Source organism: Monodelphis domestica, chromosome 8 (assembly GCF_027887165.1).
Source record: "Monodelphis domestica isolate mMonDom1 chromosome 8, mMonDom1.pri, whole genome shotgun sequence".
Taxonomy (NCBI): domain Eukaryota; kingdom Metazoa; phylum Chordata; class Mammalia; order Didelphimorphia; family Didelphidae; genus Monodelphis; species Monodelphis domestica.
The window spans coordinates 39,229,388-39,242,232 of NC_077234.1; the positions used below are offsets into that span (position 1 = coordinate 39,229,388).

The 12,845-nt window shown below is 37.8% G+C and overlaps 1 long non-coding RNA gene across 1 annotated transcript; it reads left to right on the top strand.

Moving 5' to 3' along the window:
* The first annotated feature begins 604 nt into the window (after positions 1-604).
* On the top strand, positions 605-12,502 carry LOC130455828 (uncharacterized). Its single transcript, XR_008913992.1, has 3 exons — positions 605-804; positions 8,270-8,380; positions 12,276-12,502. It is a non-coding gene; the product is annotated as an uncharacterized LOC130455828 (long non-coding RNA).
* Positions 12,503-12,845: the final 343 nt, after the last annotated feature.

A 12,845-nucleotide genomic window follows, 5' to 3' on the forward strand; every position in this document is an offset into this window, starting at 1 on the left:
AAAATTGAACCACTTACTAAGACCCATTTTCTCAATGTCTCAACACAGTCTTATTTGTTTTGCTTTTAAGTCTAAACAACAATGTTAAAGTAAATGGGTGGAACCAATCTTCATGATAAAGCACAATTGCCCTCAATTGGTTTATTCCCTCTTTCTGTCATGCAAACCACAACTTCCCCCTTGAGCATTCCTCAGATTAACTTTTTTTTTCAAGCAAAAACATTTCTCCTTTTTGCCAACTGAGCTCAAGACAATGTAAAAATCTGTTTGAGTCAAGTGGATGTGATTATAAGCACTTGTTTCCAATTTGGAATACTTCAAACCCTTAATCAACACTAATTGTTCCTAAGGAAAGTCCATCATAATAGATCAGCATCCATGTGGCTTTCAGAGCTTTGGCTGGACACTATCCCCTCCTCTCCTCACCCTACCAGGAACTGACAACCAGATAGATGAAATAAACAGATGCATAGATGAGGTCATAATCATATGTCTAAATGTTTTCTACTGGGCTTAATTTGCCCTTCTTACATGAACAATTGTCATAATATTACAATAGCGAGCACTAGGTAACATTTGAACACTGCACAGTCAAAGCATCTACTCATGAAGGCAAAAAATGCCCCTGGGTCACATCCTAGCATTTGAAGAGTCATCTAGAAAATAAGTGTATTTCTGTGATGAAGAGAAGTTGGAGAGAACAGAACATTTGCCCTAGATGAATGAAAGCACTTTGATGTGCAGAACTGTTTTATGGTCATCTTTGAATCTCTGCTGCTCAGCACAATGCCCAACACATAGTAGGTAGGTACTTAATAAATCCTTAATTGAGTAACTAGATGGAAAACTTTTAGAAGACATTTCTAATCTAGAGGTGCCAGAGCAAGACAATTCCATTTATTCTCTCATACCTAGAGTATTAGGATACTCTAGAGTAACTAAGGGCAACCCAAGGTAATAAAGCAATTATTCTACTAGCACCTATCAAGTAAAAGGATTCAAGAACAGGGCAACTAGTAAGCTCAGAAGATAGAGAGCAATGGCTAGAGAAATGGGAGGTCCTGGGTTCAAATTTGGCCCTAAAGACTTTCTTGCTGTAGGACCCTGGCAAGTCACTTAATCCCATTTGCCTCACACTTAGTGCTCTTCTGCCTTGAAACCAATATTTAGTACCAATTCTAAGACAGAAACAAGGGTTTTTTTAAGTATCAAATTACTTAAACTCTTTGAGGAAAGAAACTTTTTTTGGTCTATATTCCCAGCATCTAACACATTTCCTGGCACATAGGTACTTAAAAGTATTTACTTTTTCCATTGACTGAAGAACCTGGAAATACCCATCTTTCCTTCTTTTCACAATCCTGATCCAAAGTCTAATTGGATCAGGAAATTTCTAAAATATTGTGCTTATCTATTGCAAAAATAAATAATATGGAAATAGGTATCAAGTAATTTGTATCACTTTTATTTTTTATTTGTATCTTGTTTGTATTGTATTTGTATTATTTGTATCAAGTAACATTTGTATAACCCAGTGGAATTTTTGTCAGCTCTAGGAGGGGGAGAAAAGAGGAGAGGAAAGAAAACATATCATGTAAACATAGAAAATATTTTTTAATTTAAATAAATTTTTAGAAATATACTTGCTTAAACCAACCAGCCAAAATTTACTTCAAGTCAAGACTATCTGTTTCAAGACATGAGAGGTTAAGCAACATGGCCAAGTTGAGAAATAGATGGTATTAAGTCATTCCCTGTGAAGCAAGGACCAGAACAAAAAAGAACCTCTAAGTTTAGTCTGAGATCTAAATTAGTATCTAGGGAGTTTACAAACTGGGGCAATAAGTGTTTATTAAGGGTCTAGTGTATGAAAGGTAATCTGTTAAAAGCTAAATTATGTTATGAAGTGACAACAACAAAGAAAAGTAATAAATGCTGGAGGGGATGTGGCAAAATTGGGACATTAATGCATTGCTGATGGAGTTGTGAATTGATCCAACCATTCTGGAGGGCAATTTGGAACTATGCCCAAAGGGCGACAAAAGAATATCTACCCTTTGATCCAGCCATAGCACTGCTGGGTTTGTACCCCAAAGAGATAATAAGGAAAAGGAAGTGTACAAGAATATTCATAGTGCACTCTTTGTGGTGGCCAAAAATTGGAAAATGAGGGGATGCCCTTCAATTGGGGAATGGCTGAACAAATTGTGGTATATGTTGGTGATGGAATACTATTGTGCTCAAAGGAATAATAAAGTGGAGGAATTCCATGTGAACTGGAACGACCTCCAGGAAGTGATGCAGAGTGAAAGGAGCAGAACCAGGAGAACCTTATACACAGAGACATATATACTGTGACACAATTGAATGTAATGAATGTCTCTACTAGCAGCAATGTAGTGATCCATAACTATTCAGAGGGACACATGAGAAAGAACACTATCCACATCCAGAGGAAGAACTGTGGGAAAAGAAACACAGAAGAAAAGCAATTGCTTGATCCCATGAGTTGGTGGGGTTATGACTCAGAAAGTAGACTATAAAAGATCACCCTACTGCAAATATTAATGGTATAGAAATGGGTCTTGATCAATGACACATATAAAACCCAGAGGAATTGCGCATTGGCTATGGGAGGGGGATTGGGAGATGGGAGGGAAAGAACATGAATCTTGTAACCATGGAAAAATATTCTAAATTAATTAAATAAAGTTTTCAAAAAAAGATAATATATATTCATATTACACAAAACTCTAAACAGTTTTTTAAAAATAAATTATGTTATGAAGAACTAAAGTCAAAAAGTTAAAGCATCAGAATGCTCTGGAGCCTGCAGCCAGAGTCTCCAAGAATCAGTAACAATAGTCGGCAGGTGATTTCTGCTATTTTTTAAGGTAGAGCCTATCAAACTTCTGTTTAACTCTTTCTTCCTAGTCAGTTGTTGTAGACTTAAAGGGTCCTTTCCAGTTTCTGGCCAAGGCTGCCTCAGATCTGTCCAGGGCACTCAGCCAGGGCTCCCTTGGCAAGGTTATCTTCTCTTAAAAGAGTTAAGGGAATAGAAGAGGGAAAGATGCAAGGAGGTAAATTTAAGTTTGAGGTCAAGAAAAACTTCCTGGTAATAAGAGCTGTCCCAAAGTGGACGTCAATGCCTGAAGAAGTGATGGTTTCCTGCCCCATCTTGAAAGTCTCCAATCAGAGGCTGGATGGCCATTTGATGGAGATGTTACAGAGGGGATTCTTGTCAGGCACAAGATGGACTAGATGTAAGGATATGCTGGAGCCAGCTTGGCTGGAAGGAGCCAATTAAATTATTAAATATCCAGTGTAACATCTCAGAAACTGGCAAATTCTACAAATCAAGGCTTGATTTGTTCATTTGTTGATTATCTAGACTTAAGAGATGGAGAAAATCTTAATAATGCAGATCAAACTTAAAAGTATTCTATAGAGGGAGCAGCTAGGTAGCTCAATGGATTGAAAACTAGGCCTAGAGACTTTGCATGTCTTGAGTTCAAATCTGACCTCAGACACTTCCTAGCTGTGTGACTCTGGGCAAGTCACTTAACCCCCATTGCCTAGCTCTTGCTGTTCTGTCTTGGAACCAATACATAATATTGTATGGTAAGAGTTTTAAAAAATTCCATGGGTACATTGGGGGGGGGAGGCTTACTGGTTATTAAACATTTACCAGCACCCTGAATAAAAAGCTGCCAATGTCCTAAAATTCTGCAATCTACCAACTCTTTGAGTGAATCATAGTTGACCCAAACCTCCAAGGAGACAAAGAGAAGCAAAACTTCCTTTGGCTCTCCTCCCAAAATGCCCAGGGCAGCCTGGTTTAAAATTGCAGAAAAGAAGAAAAAGAACATTTTCACTCAACTTTTCCTTACTTGCCCACCTCCCTTTCAATTGCTATTCTCCCCCTGCATCACTGGCCTGGCACCCTACCTTACACATCACCTTTCACTCTTCCTGTCCTCCAATTACCAGAGCAATTAGCTGAAAATGATTATCTCTGTCCAGAAGTCTCTAAAATATTTCAAGCAGCAGACACTCACTAATATTAGTAACAGATTTAATCTCAAGTATCCTTTTGTATTTTCACAGATTATAAAGAGGAATTTATACAGGATGAGACAGGGTGCTTCTTTTCCTATTAAAATGAGTATAAATAGCTTATGAAAGATTGTTCTCTATAACAATTTGCATAACAAATACACTTCATAAGGAACTGCATAATATACACCCAGTATTATAAACTCATGAATACTTTGGATAATTAAGTAGAGTACAGAATATAAATAGACCCAGAAATTTTAAATAATTTTGCTGAAGCTTATCTGTAAATTGAAGTCTGAGAATTGGGGGGAGAAAGGGATGGGTGTTGTTGTTTTATCATCCATAGGACAAGAGGTAGATGTAGAGGCACCTTTGAAGCTGTCTAGTTCATCCCATTCATTTTATAGATGAGGAGACTGAGGCTCAAGGAGTTTATTACTTATCCAGGGTTCAACATACCTGGGATTTAAAACTGAGTATTGTGATTCAATTAGACTATGTTGTGTCTCTTAAAGATGTGTTTGCCTGAAGTTTCCAAATAATTTAAAAAATAATTAATGGCAATCAATAGTCTATTTTACCAAGTTATTTAGTCAATTCAATTCAACCAACATTTATTGAGAAGCTTCTCTTCAAAATTTTGTGCTGGAGGCTGAGTATACAAAGACAAAAATAAAACAATCCCAGCCTCCATGGGGCTTACATCTGACTGAGGTGATCAAATATGTGCCCAAATAAGATGGAATTTTTAAAGTAGTTATAAATTATGTAAAGTTCTTTCCAAACAGATAGGATGCTACTAACCTAAGGGCTCAGGAAAGCCCTCCTATATGAGGTGGCACCTGAGCTATCCTATCCTTTGAAGGAGTGGAAGGAGGGAATCAAAGAGGCAGAAATAAAGATGGAAAGCCTTTCAGGCATAGCCACTTGTACAAAAAAAAGCATGGAAATGAGATGAAATGTCATGAAAATAGACTAGTTTCACTACCCTATACTGCCAGGAACCTGAATGATATTTCCCTCACCTTTTTTCTATGCATGTGTTATCACAAAAATCACAAAATCTAGTAGGATGCCTGGATTTTATTTGATTCACATGTTTTATTGATGCCTTTTGGTTTTTTTCTTCACTATCACTTCTGGACATGCCTCTCTCCCTCATCCCCTACACACACACACACACACACACACACACACACACACACACACCACACACACACACTACACCCATGCTACAATTCTCCTTCATAACAAAGAAAAAGAGTTCAGCAAAAACAACTGCTATAGTTATCACAACTGACGATGCATGTAACATTCCATCCTCATAGTCTGTTACCTGTTTACTAGGATTCATCTGCCTTTTGAAAATTCCTGGAAACACTGTGCTATGTCATGGAAGGAACCATGTTGAAAGGAACAGATATGAAATTAATCACACTTCTAACTAATTTATCTTCCCCAACACACACACACACACACACACACACAATGCAATTTTGGTTCAAGAACAATAAAAGTTCTTCAAGATTTACTATGAGAATTGAGTCCAACATCCCCTTCATTGCCTGGAATTACAATTGAAATATGCCAAACTGGTCATCATTTCCCTTTCCTTTCTTCCCAATCTAGAACCATTCCTCACTAAAAAGCTAGAGAAATCAACATACAGGTGCATTATATTTCTGCAAAACACATTTACTTTGCTGCCAGGATTCCTTGCGGACAAAGTCTATTCCATTTTTTGCCTTTACACCCCCAGCAATAAACACAGTGGCTCGTATATTACAGACTTTCAAAAATGTTCATAGAATTGAACTGAAGGGTTAGGCATTTGGAAACAGAGCTGATTCTGTCTCTCTCATTGCCTCTAAGTCTCTGGGACAAGTCACTTATTTCACCACATATATAAGATGGCAATGCTGTGATGATAACTGCTTCTTGCTGATGGAGCCTTAGACGGCTTCCCAGTGGACCAGGAAACTTGTTGTCACATCCTGAAGCCCAGCCAGTCATCCTGTGAAAATGAGGTAGCAAACAATGAGAGGGGATGACTGAGCAAACACTCAAAATCCATTTCACTAAGTGCCTACTACATACTGACCCATACTAGGGCTAGAAGAAATACAAAAAGAAATGCTGCTTTTTGAATCTCAGCTGAGGCAAAGTGAATCATGTGAAAGACTGGGCACACACAGTGTGTGGGAATGGGGGGAAAGAAGGAAAAAATTGGGGCTTCAAATGAAGAGACGGCAAAAGTTATGTTGAATTGGTAGTTGGATGTCTCCATTATGCCAAAATGAAGGAAGAAATAGCACAAGAATGGAAATAGGCCAAGAAGAGAGAATGAGTTTAGCTAAGCAAAGTCATGGAGCTAACCATTTGTCTAAACCAGGCTGTGTTCCCAAAGCTTTGATCTTTTTCTGCTGGTGATTTTCATTCCATACCCCAGCTCTCCATATTCTAAAAGTAGCTTATGTCCCATCCTGACTTATCCATCCATATCTTACTGGGGGTTCATAAAATGCCATCTTTCCCCTTATGACTGCCTAGGGGGGAAAAAGATGCATTCTTATCCTAGCCATCTCCAAACCACGCTGCCACCCCATTTTCCCAACTCTAGATGTATACATGCTGACTTCCCCCTCAGAATATAAGCTTCACAAGGGCAGTGCATGTCTAGCTTTTGCATTTATATCCCCCAGTGCTTAGCATAGTTCTTGATACTTAGTAAGTGCTTGTCTTCATTCATTCACTTAAAAACTATAAACACCAGGAAAAATGTGGCATAGGTGTAAGTAAGCTATGGAATACAATGAGATTTCTGAGCAGAGAAAGACATGCATGACTTGGATGATCATAACCACTAGAAAATGAATACAAATAGTTTCTTTACAGTGACTCAAAAGTGTTGGAAAGAACTTAATTCACTCATTTTTATCAGGTTGGTAGTATACCATTCAGATAATAATATGAAATTTCTGGATAACAGATCATAAAGCTTGAGTTGAAAGGAAACTTAGTGTTCATCTATTCCAGTCTCATTTTACAGATGAGAAAACAGGCTTCAGAGAGAAGTAACTTGTCATAGGTCATATGGGGAAAATAGCAGAGCTGAAATTTGAATCCAAGTGAAAAGTGAATCCTAGATAGAGAGGTGAAAGGAACCTCAGAAGCCATCTAGTCTAAATTTCACATTTTACAGATAAGGAAACTGAACCTCAGGGAGTTAAAGAGCCCTGCCCAATGTCACACAGTGACAAGAGTAGTCTCTTAGTTCATATATCTCTGCACATGGATGATGAAAAGACCCTGGACAAGTAGGAGGAAGAAAGGCAGTGGCATGACCTTTAACAAAATGTATATCATACTTACAAAATGGCCCTGAGCTTCTCTCTGAAACAAAGACCCACCTTTTAATGGTAATATTCTCATGATGCACTGGAATATTTACTGTGTTTTAAGGAAAAAATGAATGTGATAAATACAGAGAAACTTGGGAAGAGTTATATAAACTGATGCAAAGTGAAGTAAGCAAAACCAGGAAAACAATATACACCAGGACTACAACAATGTAAATGGAAAGAACCACAAAACAATAGAAACTGAATCTTGAGAAATTAGAATGGTTACATTTTGTACCAAAGAAGATATCCAAGAAAAAACTTCCCCCTATATACACACATGCACATGTGCACACATACTTCTTTGCAGCAATAAAGGACCATGAATATGGAAAACTAATACAATGTTGAATTATTCTTAATATTTTAGTTTTAATTAACTATTTCTGCTCCTCTTATTTATTCTTTGTTGTAAAAGATGGATCTCTTGAAGGGGAAAAGGAAGGAAATTTTTGAGAAATAGAAGGGATATCAGCAGAATATGTCAGTAAAATGTACTTTTATTATCTATGCATTCCTTGAGTGAGTATCTTGGTTTGATTTTAAAGAATGAAATACCACAATTTCCAAAGGTATAAAGGAGCACAAAGAGAAATGGAGAAGTTCTAGGTAGGTCTGAACAGGTTGCAGTATTTTACCAATGAAATCACACAATACACATAGCATAAAAGATATCAATGAAATAAATGACCAGGAAAAAGATAATCTTGCACTGAAAATGAGAGACAACTGGTAAATAGTGGTGTATATAAAATGTCAACATTCCTAGAGAAAGGTCTCTGCCATACTAAGAGTTGCTCCTTTGGCAGATTTATGGAAACACATTAAAGACAAATGAAAAAAGAAGGCATTGCTTGGATGAGCTATGACCACCATCACTGAAAGGAGTGCCTTTATTGAAGAGATCATGAATCCCAATGGTAAGACCCCCCCCCAACATATTTCTAACAGTTAGTAAACTTGGATTAGTGTTGATTTCTATCTTTACCTTTTATCAGTTCACAAATGCTCCCTTTCATCAAATGGCTTTTAAAAAATGCTTACCTTCTATCTTAGAATCAATATTTTGTCTTGGTTCTAAAGCAGAAGAGAAGTAAGGGCTAGGGAGTAAGGGTTTAGTGACTTGTCCAGGGTCACATACCTAGGCTACATACCTGAGGTCAGATTGGAACACAGGACTTCCTGTCTCTAGACCTGACTCTCTATCCACCTACTTGCCCCAACATCAAATGATTTCTTAAAAGAACCTCTGGGTACTACACATTGGTTCACTCCTTAAATGCCTTTCTGGAGTGAGTATTTTTTTTAATATAAAAAGAGCTGCCTGTGACCCAGCAGACAAGCATTAAAGATGGCATTTGCAAACTTCATTGTTCCACTCCCCAGTTTGTGGGGTTTTTGACAAGTGAAAATACAAACCTTCAGTCATTTCAGGACAAACATTCCAAAACTAAATGGTTGACACAGTAACCGCTAAAGGTTAAATTCACATATTTCACATATTTCATAGCCATCTTGACGAGTCTTGACCTTTGAAGTTTACTTATGGAAATCCTTAGCCTTTCCATACAAAACACTTACACAGAAAAGGGTATTGGGAGGCTCATCATACCAGTCAAGGGGCCACCAAGCGATAAATGATTTTAAGTACAGAACTCATGAGGATTGTCTGCTAAGATGGAGCAGCACACTTGAGAACTGCATCAGATGAGGGACTATTTGTATTAATGAAATCATCCACATTTGAGTAGTGGTGTGTGTGTGTGTGTGTGTGTGTGTGTGTGTGTGTGTGTGTGTGTGAGTGTGTGTGTGTGTGCATGCATATGTACCAGCACTAGGGTCTGAATTACATCCTAGAACCTTCCCATTCCTTCTCCAAAAGAAGCCCAATAGTGTCCTTTCCACATTCTTGTTCAATGAGATACTGAGTCCTTTCCATATTAGGACTTTCAGAGTAATGGAAAAACCTTTGACCCAGAGGTTTCCCATTAAGACTGAAAGACTCAAAAATTGTTAAAAGTCTGAAAGGCTCTTCAGGATGGAATCCTTCTTAACATGAATCAGAAAATATGCAGAGGCTCCAACCTTCCCTATTGTATACATTATTAAAATAGTGATAATATTAATAATAATTACTATTTATATAGTGCTGTAAGAATTATAGAACACTTTACATAAATTCTCTCATTCAAGATTCAAAACAAAACTGATGAGGAAACTGAGGCTAAAAGAAATTAAGTGGCCTGCCCAAGGTCCTCCAGATAGTTAAGTGTCTGGGGTGGGATTTGAACTCAGAATTCCTGACCACACGTTCAAAAATCTGTCTACTATGCTATATAAAAGTAGCATGCATATCTAGTCAAAGCCTCTGCTCTCTCCAACCCCCTTAAGTATCTAACTAAAGGAACTCCTGATGGAAAAATTCCCACTATTTCTTTCTTTGAAAAATCAAGAGCATTAACAACAGAAGTTCTCAATTTATCCTGCTTCAGAAGGAATACATTTGCAAAATTATCTTTTAGAAAAAACAGAGTTGATTAGTTACATTAGCTATTCTGTCAACAAATCCAACTCACCCTAATCAGTCATAATTAGCTTTGATGTGATGATGAGAGCTATAAGTGGAGAGTAAGTTGATGTTCTGGACATCTCCCCTTGGGAACTGGGTAAAGTCGATTGTGATCGCCAATTTGGAAAGGAAATAGGCTTGCTTCGGCCAAATTGGCAGGAGAAATGTGTGCCTAAGATCAACTAGACATTAGAATATTTGGATACATTTTGAAAACTTGGCATCCAGTGCTTGAATTTCCCTGAGAATAAGTTTTTAGATCCTAGAATACAGACACTTTTAGGGTAGTCACACACGAACCATATTCAGATTTTCCTTTGTGCTCTCCCACACATAGGAGAAAAGATGATTATGAAAAACCAGAGTACTGATAGAAAAACAAATGAACTGATGCAGAATGTAGTAAGTAGAACCAGAAAAACACACATATACACAATGATTACAATGGTATAAATAGAAAAAAAACTGAAAGCTATGTAATTATAACAACAAAGAAAAAATATTGATTTTTTTCTGTATTCTCTACTCTGAATTTTAAGCACAAGTCTGCCACTAGTTTGGAGATGTTCAAAATAATATAGTTACCCTTCAAGTTATATTCCTTCAGGTAACAGGGTTGGTATTGTTGTTCATCCTTTGTTTATAAGATTAATGACATGAGGGGATGATGTCTTGACTTGTGCATGAATTGGATTTAAGTGAGGCAGAATTGTACAAAGTCATCAGCTTCACTCTTGCCTCCAGAGTCCTCACAGTCCAATGGCAAGACAAGTCAGGATGATTGTCAATAGCCGGGGGGGATGCAATGGATAACATTGGCATCTTCAATGTCTGACTAAGCTCTAGGCGTTCCATAGTGCCTATCTTTGTGGCCACTGAAACAAATTTTTCTCACCCACCCATTCCACCTAGAGATGTCTTAACATGTTTGGAATAGATATCCTCCTAACTAACTGACAGATTACCCTCAATTTGGTTTAATCCACTGCCCAAGATGGTTTTACTGCAGTATGGCTGCTTCTTTTACTATCATTTTTTGGAGCCACATTTGAGAGCTTGGTAAAAGGTGGATACGGAAGGTGGATAACCAGCCCTGAAAAGGGCTCACCATGCACTCACTCCAGAGGTACTAGTCCTCCCTGAATATCCTATACACTCTATAGGCTCATGGGGTAAAGAAGAAGAACATGAGGAAGGAGTTTACCCAGTCTTATATTTGGTAGCTTCTATTTTAACTAGCTTTGTGACTATCTAGATGCAAATATCTATTGTTTCCATTGAAGGATGTCTGTCAGTACCCTCTACATTTGACATTTTGGAACCAGGCATTTATTGTCCTGTCCTAGTTTCAGCTCCAATTTTAGACCTATACAGGCACATAGAAGGAAACTATTTTACAGGAGGCAGTTAATTCCACAAGAACAATGTTACAAACATCTTAAATGGGTAATAAATTAACCTAATTGTTTCTTATGCCTGCCTATATTCTTAATTATTCTCAAGGCAGAAGAATGCAAAGAAAAGTCTGAATATGGTTTGTGCTTGACTGTCCTAAAACTATCTTGATTCCAGGATTTGAAATGTATTTGTTGTTTGGAATATGGGTGGGTTCAGTTACAATGTTCTATCATTAGGTCAAGGCAACCTCAGGTGGATTTATGCTATCATCAATAAAGTAAGAACCAATGAAGACAACTTACCTGTGAGTGATTTGTGAGCATGATGTCATTGGATGAATCTGGAGTGAAAAAGAAACAGACTTTATAGTAACACAAATTTGGGAGGTACAGGAAGGCCTTGAAAAATAGGCTAGGCAATGCAAGAAGACAAAAAGCCCTCCCTCACTAGCTGTTCTCTCCCTGCAATACTATGCCTTCACCCCTGTTTCATCTTATAACAATAGAGATCTTTTTTCTTCACCCATTGCATACAGTCTGGTGCCTAGCTACTCTACAAGAAGATAAATACAGACAGCATGGACAGTACCTAGGAATTTACCATCTGGAGATTGAAATAGAACACTCAGACACTCAGTCACATTCTCAGTGTTTATTGAAACTCTTGTGTTCCTATAGATGATTTTTTTCAAGACCCACACCTGTGGGCATTCACACATTCCTGGCAAGTGTCAACATCATCTTTCTTGTATGGGAAGAAACTAGATTAGGTTTTCACCAGTTAGCTTTCTGAAAATCTCAAGAAACAATGCCTTTGTCCCTAAATTCCACCTGCTCTTTTGTTCCCAGGAAGGTTATGCTCCATCAGCTTGACGACATGTGATAAGTACAACAGGGCATCCTCGCTGAAGCAGATAAAGGTCTAATTTCATCTTAACTGCTGCCTCTTCCAAGTTGCCTCATGGCCACTGAAACCTTTAAGCCTATTGGATTTCCATGTATGTGTATTTCTTTGCTTCTGTGTGATCTCAGCAGGGATAAATGAACCCAGGATATTAAAATGTAATTTGTTCAGATCTCTGCCTTCGGGGTGAGCATGAAGATGCTGCTATCAGCCAGAAAATTTGTGATCTAATTTAGAAGCAATGAAGCATGCTCTCTTTTCTCAGAGACTCCAGAAAGCTGAACTCAGTTCCTACTTTTGTGTAGTTTTGTAAAGAGGTTCACTTTCAAACCATAAACTCCCATCCCCCAAGGTGATATGTGGCCATTTCTAGGATTACTTGCTCATTCTGTAGCAGCTGTTGGTGAGAACTATGCCTCTTAGTTATTGGCCTATTGAAATATATTGTATATAAGACCTATACTTACAATGGTTCTTCCTAAGCCATTCTACCTGAGAATTACCACAGAGAACTA